The sequence below is a fragment of the Calypte anna genome, chromosome 1 (genome assembly GCF_003957555.1).
Source record: "Calypte anna isolate BGI_N300 chromosome 1, bCalAnn1_v1.p, whole genome shotgun sequence".
Lineage (NCBI taxonomy): Eukaryota > Metazoa > Chordata > Aves > Apodiformes > Trochilidae > Calypte > Calypte anna.
The window spans coordinates 169033198-169058978 of NC_044244.1; the positions used below are offsets into that span (position 1 = coordinate 169033198).

A 25781-nucleotide genomic window follows, 5' to 3' on the forward strand; every position below is an offset into this window, starting at 1 on the left:
GTGGTCCTGTTTGCCATCCCTTCTCCACCAGCACGGGTGTCTGGCTCACTTCATGCAACATGTTCCCCACGTCCAGTTTATCAGCTGTAGGAAGGAAGCACATTCAGTCTGTAACCCCCCTGAAGAGGTGATGATCTGTGAAGTGCTTTTAGGTGAGATGAGCTTGGTGTTGCAAGGACTTGATGTACAGGAAGATAATGCTTGGAAAAAAAAAAGGAGCTTTATTTCCATTGCAAAGTGATATTGCCTGCCTGAAGAAAATGTTGATCTGGAATGCTGATGTAACTACTTGGTGTGAGTCCTAATATCTTCATTTCAGTATTTCATGCAGATAGAAGATGATGAAACAAACAAAAGGAGTGATATCAGTGAGAGAGGGGCTGCCAAAATCATTGCAACACTGTCTGCATTTTGGACAGCAGGCTCCTGAGCTCAGTCTTTTCAGACTGAAAGAAGAGCTCCTCTGCTTTCTGGGCACTTAAATAGGTGACTTGTTTCTGGGACTTTCAACTGTAAAGAGAGACAGTGCAAAGAGAAAAATGTTAATGTTGGACCCTTCTGAAAGAAGGCTGAGCAGGAGAGCATCCATCCCTTGTAACCCAAACTTCTGCTCCTGTGCTGTATGTCCAGGGTGCCCTTTCCCTCCATGCCCATAGAGAACACCAACCCTATAGCTTCCCTTTGGGGTTATCCTATTCCAGCACACCTACAAGGGGAACAAGGAGCTAAATTTCCACTTCCAGCTTCCCTTGGTGGAAGGGAGCTGCCCAGAAGGAGCAGAACAAGGAAGGTGACTTCTTCACCTAAGGCAGCAATGGGTCCTGAGAAGAAGCCTGAATTTGGGTGATGGAAGAGCAGTTGCCTGGGTGTCTGCACCCAGGGCAGGACAGGGATGCACAGCAATCCCTGTCACACCAGGGCTGAGCCCCATCCAGAACAGCATTCCCACCTCCAGAGGGAAAGGTGGGAAACCTGAGTGACAACAAATAAATACCAAAGGATTTTGGCCTTTGTCTCACCAGATGCTTGTTTCTTGGTGAGTGAAATGCTGCTTAGATAAAATCGGGAGCTTTTGTGTTTTTATTGGCATTCGGTATAAATATTTTGAAAAGAAGCTAAGTTTAAAATGAGTTTGTGAGATGTGCTGTTCTTACCCTGAGGTGACAGTGTTTCAGTCTTATCTAAATGCTTTCTCAGAAGGGAATTTCATTAAGATTCACAGAGGCAGGAAATTTGCTTTTGAATGGAACAGTGATTTTTCCACCTGAAAATCTGTGACCTGTCCCATGCAGCAGCCCCCAAGCTCTACACAGAAGCAACACGATGCTGCTCCTCCTTACTTGCAGATTTTGGGACTTCTTTTTTTTAGTTTTTTTTTGTTTTTCTTTTGGATGATCAACAGGGAATATACTTTACTGGGTGGTTTCCATGTTCTCCAAGGAGCTGGTAGGTAGAAGCTGGCTGGTCAGGAGTTAACCACAGCAAGCACTTGCCTTGAATCAGGACCTCATGTGTGATTACTTTGGCTGGTGAAGGATAAATCAATTTGATCCCAAGCCAAGACTTTAATGGTGATGTGGCCATTCATCTTCATGGTGATGGACTGGAAGGGAGGGCTGTGAGTGTGGTGGCTGAAGTCATGCCCCTTCCAGTGTTTCTGGCCAAATCCTGCTTGGTCCAAGCAGAGCCCAGTCAGGCCCTGGGAACCCAGCAAGGTTGGGTGAATCCAGAGCCAACAACTTCCAAGTCCCAAATGCCATTCTTTTGTCTGCAGTTGGACAAAACTTCTTATTTTTGCTGTTCAAGACTCATTGCTGGGACCTGATGCATCAGGTCAGGGACCAAATTTTGGTAATAATTTTTGTCCTAAATCTTCTGAAAGTCCCAACACACAGTAATTTTTTTGCTCTGGCAACCTCTGTGATAAAAACAGGTCCCCTGTGTGGCTGTGTGAGCAAGAAATGGCCTTGCCAGACTACAAAGGAGAGAGAAACACAGTGTGTGGGACACACCAACCCGTATTCATGACCTCCAGGTACGAACTGGTATTCCCCATCCCTGGGTGGGATGCTCTGGCTTCTGGAGAATCCCCCCACCCACAGCACATTGGGGGTTTTTTATCATTCATAATGTGGGCTATGTTGAGTTTTTCCCTCTTGAGTGTGAAGAGCTTGATTCTCACTGAGCTGAGAGCAGCTCAGCCTCCCTCCAGCATTACCTTGTGCTGACACTCAGAAGATGCAGGAAAAAAAAAAAAACAACCCCAAGAAAACAAAACAGGGAAAAAAAGATTAACTTTGCAGCTGTGATGTTCTACAACACCATTTGCAGACAAGCCTGAATCTGTCCCTATATGGGACAGACATCCTACCTACAGGCTGTTGATACTTTCTTCTCATCAAAGCCATCACCTTCTTTTTAAAGATACCAGAGTGGTCCCTTAGCATTGCTCTGAATTTACAGCTGGTGGGAGAGTCTGGGAGGGCCATAGCAGCCTGCTTCAGCTCAGTGGCAAGCTGGTAAATGGCCAACACTGATGGGGTCTGGTGGGGCCAGGAGACCCCCATGATGGGGTCAGTGATGGTTTAGCACTGCAGGGATCATCTCAGTGCTGGGCTGTAAAAATCTGGCTGCTGTATGATGGATGAAAGTCTGGTTTGTCTGCAGGCAAATGGTAGGACTGCAGGAGTCTGATGGAAGCATTATTGCAAAAGCTATTTAAAATCATTTGTAATAGCCAGACAGACATTTAAGATGTCTGTTAATTAGTCTCAGCACAGGGAAGACTTGTAAAATTGAGACGGGATTTACTGATTCACTCAGCTCCTGGCTTTCTAAAGGGAAACTTTGGAGACTGTGGGTGGAGTATCAAAAATAAGTGTCTGATGGCTCAGACACCAGCAGTTTTTGTTAAAGCCATCAGTCACCTCATATTACAAAGTCAGACTGCAGTGAACTGGTTGCCTAAGTCATTCTTTAGCGAGAAGCACTCACTGAAGCTGAGAAACAAACCCAAAGCAATGTTGACCTCAAGTGAACTAACTCCAGCTACTGAGCTTTTCCCTTTTATGCAGATAATAATAGGTCCACATTTTCCCAGCTTGGCCACCTGGGCTTCTGTGAGGAGCTAGTGAAGAAGATGAGCCCTCAGTCTTGTGCTGTAAAGGGGCCAAACCCACACTATGTGGCCAGGCTGGACCAAGATCAATCATCAGGTCAGGGTCTCTGGATAGATGTCACTGGCAGCTGAGATAGGGTGATGCCCAGGTGTCTTCAGACTGTGCATTCTGCCTGTACCTTGGTGCACAGTGTGAGAAGCCACCACCACCACCTTGGGGGGCTGCAGCACCGATCTCCCTCATTTTCATGCACTTTTGCATAGAGACAAATAAAACTGGGACAAAGAATGAAGGTGTTTTCAGCATGTCTTAAATCCCTGGGGTGCCAGCAGGGTGGGCTGGGGCTGAGTTGAGCCCAGCATCACCTCTGGACAAGGTTTCCTTGGTGAATGTGATGAGGATGGCCTTGCTGCCTGATGGGTAGCTGAGAAATGGTCAAGGAAAGATGAGCCCATGGAAAGCTCACAGAAAGCATTCCTTGGAAGAAGAAAGTGAAGGGTGGTGGAAGCTTGGGTCATTTCCCCCAAACCTCAAGGCAATCATCTCTAGCTCTGTAGACCTTATTTCCTTACAAGAGTAGGTAGCCAGCCCAAGAGGCTGAGGTGGGTCACCTCAAGTGAGGAAGGTGATGGTGACCCCCATTCAGGCAGGGCAATCTCACAGCTGTCCCCTCACCTGAGCACCATTGCTGTTGGATACTCAACCTGACCAGTGTGTCCAGTTCTGGGCCTCTCAGTTCAGGAAGGAGATTGAGGTCCTGGAGCAGGTCCAAAGGAGGGCAACCAGGCTGGTGAAGGGACTCGAGCACAGATCCTATGAGGAGAGGCTGAGGGAGCTGGGGCTGTTCAGCCTGGAGAAGAGGAGGCTCAGGGGAGACCTCATCACTCTCTACAACTCCCTGAAAGGAGGGGGTAGCCAGGGGGGGGGTTGGTCTCTTTTCCCAGGCAACTCTCAGCAAGACAAGAGGGCATGGTCTTAAGTTGTGCCAGGGGAGGTTTAGGTTGGAGGTTAGAAAGAATTTCTTTATGAAGAGGGTGATCAGACATTGGAACGGGCTGCCCAGGGAAGTAGTGGATTCTCCATCCCTGGAGATATTTAAGAAGAGACGCAGTGCCATGGGCTGGGAACCCACAGTGGTAGTGGATCAAGGGTTGGACTTGATGATCTCAGAGGTCCCTTCCAATCCAGCCAAATCTATGATTCCATGATTCTGTGACCACTTCCATCTGGGAAGAGGAGAAAAAACATCTGTCCCTCAGAATCATGCTGTTTTATGGGCTCAGAAAAACAGCAGTGCTGCAGCAGCAAAACTGAGGAGGTGAGAAGCAGGCAGGGGGCTGGGGGGAAGCATTGTGAGGGTGCCTGCCTGGAATTGGAGGACAGGGATGTTCTGCCCCAAGCCTTCCTCTCCATGCGCCAGTACCAACTTCAGAGCACTGGGAAGCCAGACCATCACTCCGTGTGCTTTCCACCTAGCCCTTTTTTTTTTTTCTCTGTTTTTTATTCTGTTTAGTTGCTTACCATTTAATTAAAGCCTTTTAAGTAACTGAGGAAAACTCATCCTTCACTTCTGTGTTTTCAGATTTCACACACAATGCTCAGCTCTTCTTGTTTTATGGTATTAGCTGCTCTCTGATGATATGATTTACCAAGAGACCTCTTTCCATCAGGCACACAAGTAATTTATCCCCACAACGACCTGACAAGCAAAATAGAAACATATCTCTGCTAAGGGCTCAGCTCCCAGCATTACAAGGGAGCAGAGTTTAATGCTTTCCAAGGAATAAGCAGCGTTACTGCCTGCCTTTCCGGGAAGAGTGGAGAACAGCTTGGGGAGGGGGGCAGTGGGCAGACCTTGCTGTTGTTTTTCAACATCAGCTTTAAAAGCAGCAGCAGCTGATTCTGATGTGCAGGAAGGGGCAGAGCTTGGGTTTTGTCTGCCACAAGGACCTCAGTGAGGGGCTCACCCAATGGAGGCTTGTCATACAGGTGGAGTGGGTGACCCCAGCCATAACCCTGGCACTGATTTGTAGCCTGAAGATGCACGTTTGGGCTCTGCAAGATAGATAAGAATTACTTTCCATTTATAAGGGGTGGAGGGTAACAACCACAACAACAAAAAAAGCAACAGAACAACAATTTTGTTCCTGTTTTCATTTTTTCAGACTTTTTATGAAGCTAAGAAGACAGATAGTCCCAGCCAGAAGGATTTGCTACCCTTGTAAGAGCAATATAACATACTTCCATGTAAAAAAAAAAAAAAAAAAGCCAACAAAATAACTGATTGTGTGATAAATCACAGGTAATTTTCTTGCATGCCTGCAGAAACTGCAGCACTTTCTGGTTTGGGAAGGGAGAGGAGAGGTGGGGGAGGGAAGAGAAGAGCTGTGCTGCAGGGGGCTGAGCTGGCAGAGGGTCCTGTCCACCCCCCTGGCTGACTGGGGACACCCCCAATCTCTGTTTGTCCCCCCAGGGCCACTGAGGTTGAGATGATGGTCTCTGAGGACCTGCTCATGGTAGCTGGAGTGGAGGGGACACTCTGGTGGCCTTTCTGGTGGGGGCCCTGGTAGCCACTTGCCTCAAGCTGAGGTGTCAGGACCCTTGAGCAGCCCTCATACCACCAACCAGGCACTGCTGAGCCACTGCCAGGTTTGGTGCAGCCCTTCATGGCTGTTTTAGGCTGGGCTTCTGTGATTAATAAGCCACAGGAGCTTGTGCTGCAACATCTCAGGGATCCCTTTCCTTAGGTGGGGACAAAACCCATACGATGTACTTTTTACTTTTGCCATTCTCACAAAAATCAGTTTCTTGTTGCTATTTGACTTTCTTTTGGCTTTATCCGTCCTGGGGATGTGAATCCCTGCCCCAATCTTTGCTGGGCATAATGTTGATATCCCTGCTACTGAATTCAAGGCTGCCTGGAGCTTGCAAAGATTTTTCCTGTGCTGTTTAATTACTGGGTTGAGATTTTGCCTGGAACCAGAAGCACTTCCCAAGTGATTCTTAGCTAAGGAGCCTGGATCCATCCTTGCTAGGTAATTTGGACTGGACAACCTGGTTTGGAGGTTAAAAGAAAGATGAATGGTGTGGAAGTGAGCAGCTCAGGGGCTGAGGCTTCAGGATGGGTGAGGATCACTGGCTGGTGGTGTTCAGCCTCCAAGCTGCATAGGAAAAAAACCTTTGCACATGGTCAGCATCCCAGGCTCAGCTTTCCACCTCAGCCATGAACACCTGATTGAGTCCACCTTTGAATTGCCACAAGGTGGTTTGTCCCATCAGCTTTAGCTTTCAACGTTTTGTTGAACCAGAATCTCCTCTGTATCTCATAGGAGATATCTAAATGTGTTTGACTGGACTCTCACAGTCTCACAGACTCTACCCAGCTCTCTCCAATCCCTGCCTGAGTAGCAACAACAGATCCATCAGGCTATACCCACCTTTAAGTCCTCTGCAACAAAATCCCAGTCCAGTTCCAGTAGGTCATCTGGAGGTGGTGATGTGGGTCAGTTCTTTTCGAAAGGGGCAACTTTTGGCCTGATTGTGTATTTGTTTGTTTGGTTGGTTGGGATTTTTTTAGGATGTGAACAAGATTTTTTTTTTTCCCCTGAAAAAAGATTTAGAAGTTTTATGTTGAGGAAAAAGTGATGAAGCTTTGTTTCTTCAAGCCTTTTGTCATGGATTATTTGGAAAAGAGAGGGGGGGGTTGTGATGGAGGAACTGAGGAATTTTTTATATCCTTGGTTTTGAGGAAAAATAAGTGGAAAGGAAAAATCTAATCTAGCTAGGATGGGGTAGACTCTGTGATGCAATAGAATGGTTTTCCTAAGAGATGCAAGGGCTCTGCTTGCTTACAGCAATCAAATGTCCAGCCCAGGTGCATCTTATAGCAAAAGATGTACTAGATATGAATTATCAAGACTTTTCTGTACCATCTGCTACTCTTCTCAGCCAGAGGATATATGGCCTGGAGATGACGGCTTTTAGCCATGGAATTATGCTGACCTGTGTTTTAAGAAACTGTGAAAGTCCCTGGCCACTCGTAATTAGGATTATGGCTCTTTTTACTGCACAGAGCACTGCAGTCTCTGCTTCTTCTCTTGCAGCACTGAAGCTGCCATGATTCTGGCTCCAGGTCAAGCCCAGCAATGACAGCAGCTCCCTAGCAGAGGTACTTAGAGGCAACAAATCTCAGATACTGCTGAAACATTCCCCTGGAGCTCTCAAAGATGCCCTCATCCAATCCAAGGCCAAAAAAGAAGGGAAGTTAAAAATAAGATCAACTTGTTGGCTAACGACACTGCTCACATCATCTAAGGGAAAGAGTGCATCATGGGATCATAGAATCATATCTTAGAATTGGCTGGGTTGGAAGGGACCTCAGAGATCATCAAGTCCAACCCTTGATCCACAACCACTGTGGTTCTCAGCCCATGGCACTGAGTGTCACATCCAGTCTCTTTTTAAATATCTCCAGGGATGGAGAATCCACTACTTCCCTGGGCAGCCCATTCCAATGTCTGATCACCCTCTCTGTAAAGAAATTCTTTCTAATCTCCAACCTAAACCTCCCCTGGCACAACTTAAGACCGTGCCCTCCTGTCTTGCTGAGAGTTGCCTGGGAAAAGAGACCAACCGCCCCTGGCTACCCCCTCCTTTCAGGGAGTTGTAGAGAGTGATGAGGTCTCCCCTGAGCCTCCTCTTCTCCAGGCTGAACAGCCCCAGCTCCCTCAGCCTCTCCTCATAGGATCTGTGCTCGAGTCCCTTCACCAGCCTGGTTGCCCTCCTTTGGACTGCTCCAGGACCTCGATATCCTTCCTGAACTGAGGGGCCCAGAACTGGACACAGGACTCCAGGTGTGGCCTCACCAGAGCTGAGTACAGGGGCAGAATCCCTTCCTTGGACCTGCTGGCCATGCTGTTCCTGATACAGGCCAGGATGCCATGGGCCTTCTTGGCCACCTGGGCACACTGCTGGCTCATGTTCAGCTTCCTGTCAATCCAGACTCCAAGGTTCCTCTCTGTCTGGCTGCTCTCCAATGTTTGATCAGGATTCACCTGAAGCAAAAAATGTCCTCTGTAGACTCTTTGGTCCTGGTGGTCTCCTCAGCATCAGATTCATTAATTAAAAAAAATAATCAGGCTTCAGTCTAAGCTGTTCCCATAAGAAGCTTCCACCACCTGGAGGGAGCCTACAGGAAAGCTGAGGAGGGACTTTTTATGAGTTAGGGATAAGGGTTGATTTAGAGGATAGATTTAGATTAGACATTAGAGTGAAATTCTTTATTGTGAGCATGGTGAGACACTGGAACAGATTGCCCAGAGAAGCTGTGGCTGCCCTCTCCCTGGAAGTCTTCAAGACCAGCTTGCATGGGGCTTTGAGCAACCTGGTCTGGTGGGGAAAAAAAAAAGTACTCATCATGGTAATTCCTGTTTCTTCTCTCTACCTTCCCATCTGGGTCTCCCCTCTCCCAGGTGGATATCAGTTGCAATCCTGTTCTCTTCACATTCTCCTCCCATGGACAGCAGTTCCTCATCTAATTCCATGCTTGGACTGCTTTGAGCAAGCTCAGCAGGATCCAAGCTTTTTGCAAGGGAGAGTTGCCAGTTATCTGCTATTTGTTCCAAGTGACATCTCATAACTGTGTAACAGAGGTTTCCTCAGAGAAAGGCTTTTCCTCCCATTGCTTTCCCTCTGCCACCTCTTCTGGGACCCTAGGACTCCTGCACACTTCTTTGGCCCAGGACCCAGCTTCAGCAGGAGAAAGGGCCACCATAGCCCTATCCATTTTCCACTGGTCCCATACAATCTGATGGAGGGGCAGACACATATTGTGGCTATTGGCATCACCCCCTTACCTGTTTGTGCAAAGGGAGAGGCAGACCTGTTGGCCAGGCACAACACCACCCCTTCCCAGAAATGCCAGCTCATCTCCATGACATCCCAAGAGCTTGGGAAACTGCCTTTCTTCCCTCTCCTTGGCAGCTGGCACTTCCAATCTGAGAGGGAAAGCTGCTAAATTAGCCTAAACACTGTCCCATGCTTTTGAAATATTCATAAATAATCTCACAATAGCAGTGAGCAGGGAGAGGAGAAGTTTGCTGATGATGTTCAGGGTGGCTGAGGCTAAAGATTGACTGTGAAGAGTTGCGGAAAGACCCTTGTGGCACTGAATAAAAGGGTAATAAAATCACAGGTGATACCTGATGTAGATGAATGTAAAGTCCTCTGCATGGGAAAAGACAATCCTGGCTTTATGTACAAAATAATGGGCTCTGAGCTGGCTATTTCCACTTGGGAGAGAAATCTTCAGGTTATAATAGATAGCCCTATGCAAATGTCAGCTCAACACTCAGTAGCAGTCAAAAAAGCAAACAGAGAGCTAGGAATTATTAGGAAGGGAGGAGAGAGCAAAACAGAGGCAATCATTATGCTGCTGTATAAATCCGTGGGCCCCCATCCCTTGAATACTATTGTGCTGTCCTGATCCACCAATCTCAAATATGATACAGAAGAAATAGTTATGGAGAAAGGCAATTGAAGAGGATCAAAGGCATAAAAAGGCCTCCATTCAGGGAATGACTGAATAGATTAAGACTTTTTATCTCTGAGGAAAAAAAGACTGAAGAAGAAATATGACCGAGTTTTGTGATGGGAAGAGTGGCATGGCTGGGGAGCAGCTGTTCATATTATTCAGTGCTCTTCAAAGAAAGGGAGTGATCATCAAAGAAAACTATCAAGTGACAAGTTCAAAACAAACAAAAGAGATTTTTTAGCAGTGGCACTCCTTGACAGAGGGCACAGTGGAGCTTTGGAGTTTGAGTTGGTTCAGCGGGGTGCAAACTAATCGATGGAAGAAGAATCCATCAAGGGCTATTAAATTCAGAGATGGTATCTACAGTTCAGCAGGTTCCTGAGTTCACAGAGCACTTGGGAAATTGAGAGTATTCTGGGAAGTATATAAAAAATGCTCTAATTTTGTATTGTTTCCTGAGCATCTGCTGGGTATCATCCAGGGTAGGATGCTAGAGCAGGAACAGGTGGGGCTGACCCTTTGCAGTAATCCTTATGCCCTGTATTTCACACCAGGCCATGTCTCTCACTAAGGCAAAGCAACTTAAATGTAGCCTGAGGTGTCTGGTCCTGCTGCCTGCCACAGTTTCTGACACAGTCCCTGCAGCACAGAGACAGAGCTACTTGGTGGCTTTCCAGCCTGAGCGTGCTCAGGTGTGATTTTCAGCTTCAAAACTCTTCCACCAAGCCACACAGACAGATGCATCCCCTTTTCCAGCCACTTCAGGCCATTGACCCTTTCTCATAGGGTAACCCTACTCTGAAAGACAAACTCAAGACCTCTCTGGTTTGTGTTGGGAACCCTGAAGCACACTTAAGTGACCAAGGGAAAGCTCCAAACCACCTGAGTTCTGCCCATCCCCTATGGATGACATGCAGCAAAAAGAAGCCAGACTCATATCATGTCCTCCCATCCCTGTGTCTGGGACCTGAGGAAGCTTGTCCAGTCCATCTTCTGCTGCATGGACAAGTCTTCTCTGCTGGTCTTCAGCTGGAGGCCAAATCATTCTGAAAAATGGATGGTGACCAAGGGAAGCTCTTTGTGCTACAGACCTCTAATGCACATCTCACCTTGTGGTGGAAATGTGACCTGGCAGTGGCTGTGTCTCAGGACAGGGATATTTTATGGCAGTCAGGTCACCTTGTCACCTTCCCTTAGCCTGACCTGGATCACCTTGGCTTTTATTATTTCAAGGTTTCATTGAAAGGGAGGTGCTCTTGTTCTGCTTATGATTCATGGTCGTGAACAATGGGAGAGAAAAAAAAAAAAAAAAAAAAAAAAGAGGAAAATATACAGCAGTAGCTTGAGGAGTTTTGAACAGTCAGTCCAAACCTAATTCACTCAGGTTTTCCCCATGTAAATTAAAAACAAACACTTGGGTGCTCTAATGACAAGTTATAGAAGTGGCTTTTCTGGCTGAAAGCTCAGCACCTTAATGACAGGGACATTTGTGTGCCTGTGCACTTTTCCAAGATTGCCTCAAAAGCCATGTCTTGGCTGTTTCCCAGCTGATGGATACAAACGAGGAGCTTTGCTTTGCAACTCCTTTTCAGCTAGAAATGAGAATGAGGGATTGTGGCTATTACAAGGTAATCACACCCTGGGGGGAAATTCCAGAGCTCAAGTATCTCTGCTGCCCAGACCAGAGCAATCTCCTTGCACTGGGATAGCCACTGGCAAGGCTTAGCAAGCCAGGCTGGCTTCTCACTCTCAGTGTTTAGGAGCCCACTCTATTTCTGAAGGCTCCTGCGTCACCTGAGCAGCATCTTGTCAACATTGAAAGCTCAGGAAGGTGGAGGTGAAGCTTATTTTCTGAAAACATTACCATTTTCACCTATAAAGCCTAATTTGAAGTAAATGCAAAGCTAAATCCTATTCTTATTGACACATGTGCCATTTTGCAGCAGCTTCAAAGGAGTGGTGGTGGTAAATGTTGAAACAGGAGGACAATCTGTCCAGTTGATTGATCTGCAGGAAAGGGAGCACAAAAAGCTCCATTACACACACTGAAGCAAATAACCTGATAGTGACTCTTATGGGTAAAAAAACCAAAACAAAACCAAGCCACCCACATTTCTTGCTCTTAGATTTCCATTAGGAAGGAGTCCCTGCTGTGTTTGACTCTGCAGGACAGGAAGGTGAGAATCTTGATAGTAGAGTGTGAATTGTGAATCAGTAAGGCCAAGAAACTCCAGCTCTTAGGGAGGGGGCTCCCTCTCCCTCTCCTTATCCCTCTCTCTATCCCTTGCCATCTCCATCTCCATCTCCATCTCCATCTCATCTCCATCTCCATTTCCATCTCCATCTCCATCTCCCTCTCCATCTTCATCTCCATCTCCTTCCATCCCCCTCCTTCCTTTTCCCCTTCTGTTTCCCCTTCCCCTTCCTTCCCTTCTGTGGCTACCACTGTCACCCACTCTTCCTCCTCTTTGGGTCTCCCCACCCATCACTGGACAGGGGTGCTACCACCCCTAGGGTGTCCCCCCCAGCCCCACAGCCAAGCCAGGGCAAACATCAGTTCCCAGCACAGCTTTCTCACTCCCTCGATGGCCTTGTTTTAATGGATTTTTTTGCTGAATAATACATATTTCTTGTGAAGAAAGGAAAGTGAGTATTTCTGTGCAGGGGGAACTTGGCAGCTCCTGAATACTGAGCAGCCATTTCCTCAAAGCAGGAGGATTCAACCTGGTAATCAACCCCATTAGCATTAAAAGGAACTGTCTAAATGTCAAGCCTTCTGCAATAAATAAGCACTAACACATTTTAGCAATGGCTTGGAGAGGGGAATTAAAAGTTTTGCCGCTAATTATATTTCTTATTTTAGATTTTTCTGTCAGCTCGAGTACTTCCATTCAAACGGGACAATCGTTTGCTGCCAAGATGAAGGGAATGAGATGGCCTTAATTGAGGCTGGGCAAAGCTGTTCATACATCACGCTATGTCCCAGCACGGCCTTTTGTAAGCCACAGCTTCCTCCTTGACTGCAAAATATCAGAATCATAGAATCATAGAATCAGCCAGGCTGGAAAAGACCTCAGAGATCATCAAGTCCAACCCTTGATCCACTACCACTGTGGTTACAAGCCCATGGCACTGAGTGCCACATCCAGTCTCTTTTTAAATATCTCCAGGGATGGAGAATCCACTACTTCTCTGGGCAGCCCATTCCAATGCCTGATCACCCTCTCCGTAAAGAAATTCTTTCTAATATCCAACCTAAACCTCCCCTGGCATAACTTAAGTCCATGCCCTCTTGTCTTGCTGAGAGTTGCCTGGGAAAAGAGACCAACCCCCCCCTGGCTACCCCCTCCTTTCAGGGAGTTGTAGAGAGTGATGAGGTCTCCCCTGAGCCTCCTCTTCTCCAGGCTGAACACCTCCAGCTCCCTCAGCCTCTCCTCATAGGATCTGTGCTTGAGTCCCTTCACCAGCCTGGTTGCCCTCCTTTGGACCTGCTCCAGGACCCCAGTATCTTTCCTGAACTGAGGGGCCCAGAACTGGACACAGGACTCGAGGTGTGGCCTCACCAGGTCTGAGTACAGGGGCAGAATCCCTTCCTTGGACCTGCTGGCCACACTGTTCCTGATACAGGCCAGGATGCCATTGACCTTCTTGGCCACCTGGGCACACTGCTGGCTCATGTTCAGCTTCCTGTCAATCCAGACTCCCAGGTCCCTTTCTGTCTGGCTGCTCTCAGCCACTCTGTCCCCAGCCTGGAGCTCCCCATGTGGCTGTTCTGGCCAAAGTGCAGGACCTGGCACTTGGCTGTGTTGAACCTCATCCTGTTGGAATCAGCCCAACTCTCCAACCTGTCCAGAGTGGGGATGGGGAGCCCCGAGAGCCCACCCGTGAATTTGGCCTCTAAAAACCCCACATAGCAGGATGCTGCTTGATGGGCAGCAGTGTACATACTGTCCTGTCGGGCTCAGAGCTGGGGAAAGCACTGCCAGAAGAACATCATTTGGGTTGGACCTGACTGTCAGAGGACAGGGGAGGGGTGGATGAGCTCTGCTGAGGAGCATTTGATAAGCAGGTTGAGAAATCAGTGCCGGGTTTACCAACCATCCCCTAATCCTGCAGGAACAGCCACCTCCAAGCGCTGCCTGGATGGGAGCGGCTAGCCCTCGTCTGGTGCTTTGATGCTGTAATGACACATAACTGATACTGATGGCAAAGGCTAATCCACTCTGCCCTGTAATGTCCCCAGTCAATCATGCAATATTCTGCTATTGGAAAAAACTCATTTTTGCCCCCTCAGATGGTAATCAGTGTATGCCTTGAGGCACAAAGCTTGATAGCCTGTGTAATCTGCAGCCTAGCTAAGTGTAACTGCAGATGTTAATCCTATTTATACAAATGCTTGACAAGCAAAAGCAGGGGTGGAGGGATGAGCTGCACGACAGCAGAAGACACAGAGCAGGGCTTCCAAGAATTCTCCTCCTGGAGGTCTCGAGTTCCTGCACCTCAGTGATCAGGGTGAGCAAAGGGAGGGTGGCCCTGGCAGTGACTCTGCAGTTGTGCCCCTCTGCTTCTCTGGTATCTGCTCTGGGAAACTCATTGCTTTCACTCCAGCCTAACAAAGGTGTGTCAAAGCTTGTTGTGAAGATAAAAAACTAAAAAACTTTAAAAAAAAAAAAAAGGAAAAAAAAATAGCACAAAATTTATTCTTTCTTCTCTGTCCTCTTTTCTCCCCAGATTGAGCACTTTTTATGCCCGAGAAGAAATGCTTTGCAGTCCCAGGTCTCTCTCTCACAGCTTGATTCCTCTGAGGACTGCAGATATTCAGAGAGAAGAAGAAAAGGGAAGTTACTTTGCAGTATTTTGTTGCCAAGCTTTCAATGAACAGTCAGAAGTTTTGTCTTGTTGAGCTTATCTCCTCAGCTGCTCTTTCTTCACTTTGCTGTTTTCATTTTGTGATTTTGCTGAATTTCTTCTCTCAGCTTTGCTTTTAGGTCATATCCACATCCCCTTTCAATGTCTCTCCCTCTGCTTTTCCACCTTCTTCCTCTCCTATCCCCTATTGTTATCCTCTCTTTCTTTGGGTCTCTTCTCCTTATATTTTCATTCATCATCATCCAACAGCTATTGATATTTTTTCCTCATCTAATTTTTTATTTCTTGCTCTCTTTCTCAGATTTCTAGTTTTCTTTCTTTTATTCCCTTTCCCAACTGTTTTTTCTCCAAACCACTGTTTTTTCTTGCTTCCTGCAGTCTCTGACATCCCATACCGATCCAGCTGAGATGTGGCAGAACCAAAACCCACTGAAAATGAGGAGGAAAATGAAGAGGGCTGCAACACTTTGATTTCAGAGTGATGCTCCCAGGCATCCACTTGGCCCTTTCATAGAAGCTATCCCTAGTATTTTGGCAAAAAAGGTCTCTCCAGAGGGACCTTGACAAGCTGGAGCAGTGGGTCCATGCCAACCTCACGAAGTTCAAGAAGACCAAGTACAAGGTCCTGCATCTGGGCTGAGGCAATCCCAAGCACTGATACAGGCTGGGCAGTGACTGGCTTGAGAGCAGCCCTGAGGAAAAGGACTTGGGGATGCTGGTGGATGAGAAGTTCAACATGAGCCATCAGTGTACACTTGGAGCCCAGAAAGCCAACTGGATAACTGGATCCTTGGCTGCATCAAGAGAAGTGTGGCCAGCAGGTCAGGGAGGTGATTCTCCCCCTCTGCTCTGCTCTCATGAGATCCCACCTGGAGTACTGCATCCAGTTCTGGAGCCCCTGTTACAAGAAAGACATGGATGTGCTGGAGTGTGTCCAGAGAAGGGCCATGAGGATGATCAGAGGGCTGAAGCAGCTCTGCTGTGAGGACAGACTGAGAGAGTTGGGGTTATTCAGTCTGGAGAGGAGAAGGCTCTGAGGAGGCCTTATTGTAGCCTTCCAGTATCCGAAGGGGGCTATAGGAAAGCTGGGGAGGGACTTCTGAGGGTGTCAGTTAGTGATAGGACTGCGGGGAATGGATTCAATCTAGAGGAGGAGAGATTTAGATTGGATGCTAGGAAGAAGTTCTTCACCATGAGGGTGGTGAGACACTGGCACAGGTTGCCCAGAGAGGTGGTGGAAGCCCCATCCCTGGAAGTTTTTAAGGCCAGGCTGGACAGGGCTCTGAGCAACCTGATCTAGTGGGAGGTGTCCCTGCCCATGGCAAAGCAAAGAACAGGAACCTCCAGCAAACAATTCATAAGAGTAGGCACCTAGCTCAGGGGGGATGAGGCAAGGACAGAGGTCTCTACCTATGCACTCCTAAAAGGGCAGGAAAAGGCATTTCCTCACCTCACAGGGGCGCAATGAGACCTAAACATGCTAAATAACATATTGTGGGTGAACTGCACCCTGAAGTGATGCTCATTTTCTCTATTTGGATGATCAGTACTAAAAATACCCCCTGAATTGCCTGGTGCAGAACTGAACTGTGTAAGGAAGGGTTATCTACTCAGAGATGTACCAAAACTTCTCTCCCTGCAGAGTGGGTACTCAAAACACACCTGAACTGGTGATGGGTCCCCATGCCTGCCTGCTTCACCAAGGAAGGGGAGGAAAGGAGGTCACTGCTTTGTCACTGCAAGAGATCTCCAGTGTCTAGGAATTCACTCCTTTAGGTGAAATCTGGTCAAGGCAGTCCCTCAGGCCTCAGAGAAGAGTAAGGTCTAATGCCATCAAGCCTGAGCTTTACAGGAGCTGTGAGCTGCAGATGAGAAGAGCCCCATGGGGAGGGATCCAGCTTCAGAAGGACCCAGCCACCTAGCAATATTTCCAGACATGGATTTCCTTGGCTTTGCTCCCCTCCCAACAGCCCCACAACACCCCAGCACCTGCATCCTGATGTGTTACTGCTGGCACCATCCCTTGTCCTGCAGGATCAGTGAAATATCATTTCATGGGGCTTATTCCAAGTCTAATTAATATAAAATGAACATCAAAGCAAAGCAAAGCAAAACCCCCCCCCCGAAAAAAAAACAACAACAAAAACCAACAATCCCCAAACCAACCTAAACCCAAAAAACCAACCAACCAAACCAAACCAAGGAAACCCCAGCTTTGTGACTGTTTAATTACACTGAGTTTGTCGTGCCTTGTTTTCCTGCTGTTCACCTCTAGGGATGCTTTCCACTTGGGCAAGAAACATCAGATGTGCTAAGAGCCCACACTCACAAGTGCACATGAGTGCTTTATCCCCCACTGCATCCTCTCTGCCTGGTTACACTGAATCTTGTTTGCTTTTCAGAGTAAGGCTGGGACAGCTTGGCCCTGTTGCACATTTCCATAGCTGCAGAAGTCCCCACCTTGGCCAAGAGACCCCCCTTGCTGTGGTTCCAACTCCATGGTCTAAGGACAACAGCAAGGATGGTCTGGCAGGGGGTGGTAATATCTTTAATTGTACCCATTAATAGAGATGGAAAAGCACAGGAGGGCATTTGGGTGCATTTGTTGCTTTCTTTCAGACCTGAGAAAGAGTTGGTACATCCACAAATGCATTTTTCCACCCGAACTGTATACTACAATTGGTATAATAAAAGTGTATTTCATTTGCCTACTAAAATCACCCTTCTGGGCACTTTACAGCTATAAAGCATACTGGTTTCTATTCCTGCTTGCCCTGAACAGTCCAGGTTTACTGCTTATATTAGTGAATGCACCAGACACATGTTACAGCCAAATGAGCACTGGTGTAGGAGTCTTCACATTACAGTTTTCTAGGCTTGATCCTCCACACACTTAAATTGATTTTACACTCATGGCACTCCTGGGATGGACGCAGGCAGCTGCTTCAGGTTTTTTGTCAGTTTAAAGTAAGAGCAGGACTGGGCTCAGGAGCTTGTGTGCCTTGCATCTGCCTGCGTGTTGCCTGCTCATATCTGTGTTTCCAGAAGACAAAGTGTAGGACTGGGATCCACAACTGGGATACATGCAAAACTGATGGCTGGCTGTGGCAACAGACAAGCAAATCCAGAGGAAAAAGGGCAAAACTGGTTTAGGATTTGGTTGTGATGCACATGCCAGCAGGAAGTGTTTGTTCCTTTTGGCATCTCTGAGACACAAGATGGTTTGGTCAATGTGTATTAAAATCAGAGCCTTAATGCTGCCCACATTGGTGTTCTGTGGGCTTAAGGCTGCTCCTGCCACCCACAACCTCTGAGCTGTTCTTCTGCTCTCCTATTACCGAAACAGCCTAAACATCATGTTTTAGTTATAAAGTGAGTTTAGTGGATGGAAGAAAGGGAGGGGAAGGGGGGATTAAATTTACTACTTCAGTGACTACAGATCTGAAATAAATCTCTGATTCAATGATAGATCAATAACACCAAGATTGGGTTTAAATTATTAATAATCTATGAGAAACAAGGATAATTATTCTATGAGTCACAGCTCTCTAATGCACTGCACATTTTTTTCCTCAAGACATCTGCACTGAAGCACAACCTCCCTATCTTTTGGCAGAAAGCAGTAGCCAAGAAGTTAATGCTTTTTGTTTTGCTAGCTAAGCATTTCATAAACCCTCCTGGGCTGAGACAGCCTAGTGACAGCCTTGTGCTTCTCTCACAGAGAAACCCTTAGGCCAGGATCCCCTAAAACATTTAGTTGTTTAATGTGCCTTGGACAATGTCATGTCCTTCTGAACTTGAATGGCTGGAGATGGAGGAGTTGCATTGGCCTAAAAGGAGATACTGGTCTTGAAAGGTCACCTTGGATGGTTGCAGAAGCCCATCTTACTGGTGCCAAAAAGGAAGGACAAACTTGTGGCTGCAGGAGGCAGGGATGGGGGGAACATTGCTGGCAGTGACAGTACCAACAAAGTGCTTGTGAACTTCAAGTGAAGTTCACTCCCTCTCTCTGGGCAGTGAGAGAGGGATTCATCAGCCTGAGGAGGCCTGTTAGGTTGAAGAAGCTGAAAACTGCAGTATTCCTTCATTCTGCATTGTGACCTCCTCTGCTGAGTGGGACAACCCACGCTGACCCCGGGTGGGCTGGAGATGCTGAGCACTGCTGGGCATCCTCCCCCCTCAGCAGTTGCCATCCCTCAGCTCCAGCATCATGGCTTAGGGTGGTGATGGAGACCAAGTCCAAATTCAGGGAGCAGCTCCCTGAAAAATCAGCTCGTCTTTGCTCCTTGACAGAGTGGGGTTGGGTTGGTAGAGGATCGGAACACTCTTGCTGCTGCTTGTCAGCTGCTGGGGTATCAGGTGAGGTGCTGAGTGTGGCCTTGGCTTACCCCTGGGCTCTTACTGGTGTCTGACCAGCTCTGTGTAGGGGGCTGAGCATTTGCCTTTTGCCAGTTTCTACACAAAATCCTTAATAATATGGAAAATGAAAAAAGCTGGGTCTTTTCTACATGAAATCCTTAATAATACGGAAAATGAAGCAAAGCTGGGTCTGAGTGAAAATGCCATAAGACATTCTGTGTCATAATAATAAGAGGGGAACAGAACTTAGGATATTGGTAATGAGAGAAATTTATCTTTGTCACTTCTTCAACTGAAATCAACATTTCTGCTGAGTAAAACTAACCTTGTGTTTTTCAATTTTTTTTTCCTAACTGATGTCAAAAGCCACATTTATAAAACCTCTACTATTTTGAGTGCTTGGGATGTGAGACAAGGCTGCTTTAAATGAACTCACCATCCTTCCTGGCAGCCAGGAACTCCTCTGAATAGCTCCACTCCATCTGGATCACTCTGTCCTCAGTGTCCTCCCTTCTGCTGCAGCAGGAGGCAAGAGGGCTGCCCGCACATCATCTGGGAAGAGGTGCTACTGGGTAGGGTGACTTTAGGTGCTCATGGCCAGCAAGGAAGAGTGATGTGGGGCTTAGGAGCAGACAAGGTTTCCCAGTTCTTTCCAGTGATGCTCCATGGCACTATTTTGGGCAGGTACCACCAGTGACTTTAAGTGAGTTCTGGCTCAGAAGCTGTGAGCATTAGGTCTTGCAGCTTGTGGAGAGGAGAGAGGTACCAACAAAAATAAGGGCAGCAGGGTGGAGGGGGATAACTGGGGCTTTCCTGACCCCCTCCCACTCTCTCTTTTCACCTGAAGTTGTCTAGCAGGGTATGAAATTATTCCCAGCCTATGACACAGAGCTATCAAGGAGTCCAGATGCTTCCATCTGTGCAACACAGGGAGAATTTTTTGATTGCCCCTGTGATTTACTAATTTAAAGATGGCTGTGGCCCTGGCAAATATATATAAAAAAAAAAGCACAGAAAAAAACATGCTGAACAAACTGTGATTGGGGCCTCACTTAGTCTGATTCTGAGTGAAGGGCTTTTGATTTTTTTGTTGTTGTTGTTTATCTGCATTAGTAATTCAACAAGGCCTTTACACATCACTGCTTTTTTATTAGTTACCTATGAATTTTAAAGGATTCTGGGCACAGTGTGTACAAATTAATGCATCTGCTGCTGAAAACCTTTGAGGACTAGGGGGAGCAGTGATGCTTTGCTGCCTTCATTGCATTTTTGCTCTTGGAGCTCTGCTGAGGCCATCACCTCTGCCTTACACATGAGAGGCAGAGCAAAGGGCCACGTGCAGGTTAACTTGGACCCAAATGTCAGAGGAGCCCCTTTTCCTGGGAGCTGGGGGTTCCTTGGTGATCTGGGCTGCTCCATGGGTCAAACTGGTATTTTCTCCAGGACAAGGTATGTGCTAAGACCAAGCAGTTGCCTGCCCATGAGAGGGGTGGGTGCATCCCCAGTGATGCACAGGCACCTGGCTGCAGGAACCCCAAATCATGAGGAGAGCTTAGGGCAGAGCTGGGATGCTGGGTCCCCTCCAGCTCCAGCAGCAGCAGTTCTGCACCTCAGGGGAAGTCATAAAGCTCTCTAGTGAGTTGAAAAATCTCCTTTTTCATGCATTTCTGCAGTGACTTTCTGTTAGCCTGGAAACTGTAAGGCTAACTTCCCTCAATATAGTAACAGAGGTTTTACCTCAGCCGGTAAGATTTTCATAATGTGGGGAAAAAAGAGAGCCTGCACTCTCTCAGGCTGCAAATTATGAACTCTGAACCCTGTAATGAAAAAACCACCTTGCTGCATGTTCCTATAGGGATACAAAAGTTTTCCCCTCCTATACAGCTGCTTATATCCATTTCCCTTGGTGCAAAGTGTGCGTGGTAACATCTTTAAAGAAAAAAGCCAAGACACCCTTTAGATCTGCATATAAGGAATGTTAGCAATGAACTGAGTGCCATTTAAAGCACGCTGCAGAAGAATTTGGTCTTTATTTGTCTCTTGAACAAAAGTGTCTATTCAATTGCTTTTTCTCCTCCCTTTTCTGTGTCTTCAAGATTAGATACATCTAACGTTTATATTGGAGAGCTGAAAAGATTGAGCTACATCCCCGGCTGATGTAAATCGGCCTCGCTGCAGCAGTGTCAGTGGTGTGAAGGGTGGTATTGTGCTGATTTACTGGGGCTGGGGAATTGGACTTCCCTTTCCTCCCCAGCTGGAAGAGCCTGTGAAATAAAAATTATACATCGCATCTGCTTTGAGGGATGCTGCGTGGGATTTATCTGCCTAACAATAAAAAAAAAAATAAAATAAAAAAATAAAACCAAACCAAAAACTTCCGCAGGGGCTGGCAGAAACCATTTTAACACAGCAAATGTTGAGGGACCCAAAGGCAGCCACTCGGACAGACATAACTTCCAGTTTATTAATAGCAGGGGGACAGCAGCGGCTGCCAGGCTGTGGATGTCTCAGTTGCACTGTAAATCTCTGGTTGTTAAGTGTTCCTGCTGCTCACCCACATATGGCATAAATACAGCCTAACGTGACTGAATTATATAGAAAAATGTTAACAATCATTCTCCTTACTTGGATTCCTTCAGCTTAGAACCAGTGGGGTGAGGTGATGGGGAATCTGTCGCTGGTGCTGGAGAGGAGAGAAAAAGCTTTCTTTAAAAAAAGAAATCCTCTTTTCGTATAGAACAGCAGGGTTTTCTCCTTACCTTGAGATTTCTTGCCATTTTATTATTTTGTATTTCAGATAAAACCTTTCCACCTTAACAAGGAACATTTTCCCCCATCGGTTTTAATGGGGTAATAAATTGCAGGAGAGCGAAGAAAAATCTCCCAAAAATAAGCTGTAAAAAAAGTTGCTGGAGACCCAGGGCAGGGTTTGCAGAGGAAGAGACAAGAGTTACAATCTAATTTACTTTGCCTTTCCGCTCAGGTTTCATCTGTAAGAAGCTTGGGTCTCTTTATTTCACTGACTCTTTAGGAGGGCATATTCCCACACATGTTTCACCTTCACTGCTCATGCTGGTGCAGCAGGATGAGGAGACTTTTGGCTGCCCCTCTGTGGAATGATGCCACAAGAATGGGGCAGAAACTGGGGGTTTTGGTCACAAGACCTCACAGAGGCAGATCAAGTGCCCTGGGGAGGTTACTGCCAAAGCAGTACCTTTCTTCTCCAGGTTTCCATTGATTCAGGGGTCACTGAAGCTGATTCCCTCTTCATCAGTTCCCATCAGATAAACACCCTCTTTTGGAACCTATCTCGGTGACAACATCCTCAGTGGAAATATTAAAAAAAAAATAAAATCAGGGAGGACAAAGGGAGAGACTTAGGACAGGCATATGCACAAGGTGGTGGTGGGGGAGGTTCCTGTGGGCACGCAGAGGTCTGGGGAAAGAACATGCACATGGAGGGATTGAGAGAGGGCAATTGGGGTAGCAGAGGAGATGGTGGAAAAGAAAATGTAGAAGAGTAAGAGACGTGGAAAAAAAAAGAGGCATGGCTGTGACCGGGAGGCTAAAAAACCATCAAAATGAAAATTATATAAAGAGCTCTTCAGAAAGACAAAAAGCAGTGAAAAGAGGTTGAAAAAGGCCAAAGAAGTCCTGTGAATCACTGCACTGTACAAATTCCTGCAGATGTATTAACTGCTCACGTTTGGTCCCTAATGAGTCATTCCATTCATTTGATTTTCGTTGGTAAATCTACTTGTGTACTAGCCCTCTGCTGAGAGAAACTTTGTATTTCATCTGAATTTTAAATTGTGATGTGGAAAGCCAGCAAGCAATTGCTTGGGATAGCACTGAGAGAGGTGTCTGCTTACATCTGCTTCCAGTCACTTGTGTCTGCTTACATCTGCTTCCAGTCACTTGTGGCTGTTTCAGATCCTCAGCCTCTTGCCAGGGCAGATTTATCCTCAAGGATGCAGCTCACGTGCATCCTGGCTAAGAATACTTGATTTCCATGTGGAGAGCTCTTCAAAAATAAACCTTACGTGTGCAAACAGTTGATTTTTCTCATTCTTGGGAGATGGCAAATTTGCATCAAGAAAAATGCAAAAGTGAGCAGAAAACATGTCTGTTGGCCACCCCCCAGGAAGAACAACGCATGAATTCTCTAGGAAAAAGATAACCCTTTGCTTCAAGGATTAGCATGGTGCTTTCATGCCAGCTGGGCTTTTCTAGCTGTGCCAAGGCTGGGCTAAGGACTGACCTCCAGCAGCTGGAGAACATGTTCATAGTGTGTTCTAAGAAGAAATATGGGGAAAAAAAAAAGTCTAATCTTTCCTCTAAAAACCCAATTTATACTTAGGATAAGGCCAAGCTGTTCCCCTTGGGCCCCAGTGTGGGATCCAGTCTCTGTTGCAAAAAGACAATTGCAATTCCCCATGGCTTCTATGTGGCCATTTCCCAGTGTCTTTTGATGGGGTCACTTGTCCCTTCACCCACTTGCAGGGGATAGCTTTGGCCCTGTCCTGCAGAGAGCAACATGCCACATCCTGATGGAGATGGGCTATGTCACCACAGGCAGCCAGAACCAAGGTGGGACAAGCTCTTGCCCAGTGTATAAAAAATTTTGTTTCCTGTAATTTAGAGGCCTTTCCTTTCCATGGATTGCCTACATTTTTGTCCTTGCCTCCAAACAATGGCTGGGTTACTTAATGAGCTGTAAAATATTATTAAAAGCAGGGAATACATATTGAAAAGAAAAGGTGAACATAGCTTGAGATATCTAATAAGAGATAATTGCCTAACATTAATTGGCTGGCATTTACATGCAACAGAGCAGCTCTGCCCCAGAAAAAAATAAATCACAGTTTTTGGACTCTGAACACCTCAGAAAGTCAGGAGGGATGCCTAAAATGGATGAGTGAGTTTTCTGATATGCTCTATCTTAGCTTTTCATCTGTTTAAATTACTGGCAAAATCCCCCCTTTTTTTTTCCAGCTGGGGCATTTGTGATGAGCTCTCTGACCAGCTCCATGGCTGGGATTCAAGTCTTCACAGCTCAACAATTTTGACCAAAAGATGTTACAAACCAGCCCAGCAGTCTACACAGCTGCAGCCCTTGCTGGCAGGCAGGGAAGGGCAGGAACACCTTGCTCCTCAAAATCCATCACCAATTTAGGTGACCATGCATAGGACTCATATTTACCATATGCAAACAGAAACATGGAGAAGATCAGCTACAGTTATCTCAATTTCTCTCTTTCCCTCTATCAGACTGCTGAAAAATACCTGTTAATAGCTTATCTTTCCTCGAAATGTCTTCAGAGGTCTTCCAGCAAACTTCTTTGCTACTTTCACTCCTCTTTGCAGTAGAGTGTGAGGAGGCTCCTTCAGGGTCTTGATCCCAGAAAAACTCTGTGCTGGTTTTCTTAGTTGTGTCTTTGTTGAAGAGCAGCAGATTAGTCTGCTTAATGTAATCCTGTATTCTCTGCCTATTGAAGTCTTTTTGAGAAGTCATGTATTCCTGTTCCAGCCTTTTCACGTTTTCCTCTGTGAGAGCAGAGCTGGAATCTGATGACCCAGTCCCTGGGGGAAATATTTTTGGTTGGGACTGGTTACTGCCAGCCCCTGACAGCTTGTGTCCATTAGGCATATCTGCAATGCATTAAGGAGATGAGAATCTTCAGCAACAGGCAGTCAATTCATCATTCTGGTAACAAAGAAAGAAAGAAAAGAGAAATCCCATTAGTCACTTACTCCTGACGGGCATATTGATTGATGTAGTTAAAATGTTCACACTAAGATAACCTTATTAGATTGAAAATCACTTTCTTTTCAAGAGGATCTACTAGGCTCCAGTTCAACAAAGCACTTAAACAAATACCTGATATTAAGGGCATGCCCAAGTCCCCTTGGTGGGATTTTCTTAAATGAATTCCACCTAATGCTTAAATGCCAAAGCTTAAAATAGCTAAAAAAGTGGCATTATGCCTGTCTGTGCTCAGAGAGGCCCAAAGTTGAGCAGCCACATACCTCACAGATGGTACCCTCATCCACACTAAGGCTGTACTAAAGATTGCAGCAGTGATTTCATTAATAACCCAATTAGCTTTGGCTGTAAAATGCTGTACAACTGAAACTTATTGTATGCAGGCTGACACTGAGTGCACTTTATATTCATTACTAGTACTCAGCCAAATTATTTTGGACATTTCATGCTACACACTGATAAAGAAAAAACCAAAGCCATACAGTGGAATCTATTGAATCTGTTTAATTGGACCTGCTGGTCGCCATCCGACCGTGCCAATTAAATAAAGACAAACAAAAGGAGCTCTCAGAGGGTTTAAAGTGAATAAACACAGGGTAAATACTGCATGATTTTTGTTATTGCATTATTCTGTATATTTGTGTGCCTGAAACATAAACTAGCCATGAAGAGCAACTCGCTCTCCTGTTTGCACTATCTGGTTAATTTGTGTCTGCATCTTCCCTCTATCCACTCAATCTCTCTAATGTCAAGAGAGGAAAAAGGGAAAAATAATAAGGTTAGTCTGGCAGAACTGGTGCTTCACAACCTCCTCATCTCCTACGTGATCCTACCAGTCCCACCTGGCACAGTTCTCCTCTGCTCTGACTGACTACAATCTGAGATGACTGTTTCCAGGTGTTTTACCAATGCAGGAGAACCAAAACCTTCCAGTGTTCTGGGTCACAAATCTTGTGCACCCACGGATTGCCTCCAGACTTTGCATCCTGCTCCATCCACGTGGGCAAAGTGGTCTCTGACGGCTTGGAGCCCATAGACACACAATTGGGGGGCACTGGGGGTACACAGGTGACCACTTAGTGGGACATATTCCTCACTCTTTGGCTGGGCATCCCTGGCAGGACAGAGTAGGCAA

General features: G+C 46.4%; 1 pseudogene; it reads right to left on the minus strand.

The window, feature by feature from the left end:
* Positions 1-365: 365 nt before the first annotated feature.
* On the minus strand, positions 366-24529 carry LOC115599158 (annotated as a pseudogene).
* Between the last annotated feature and the right edge of the window lie 1252 nt (positions 24530-25781).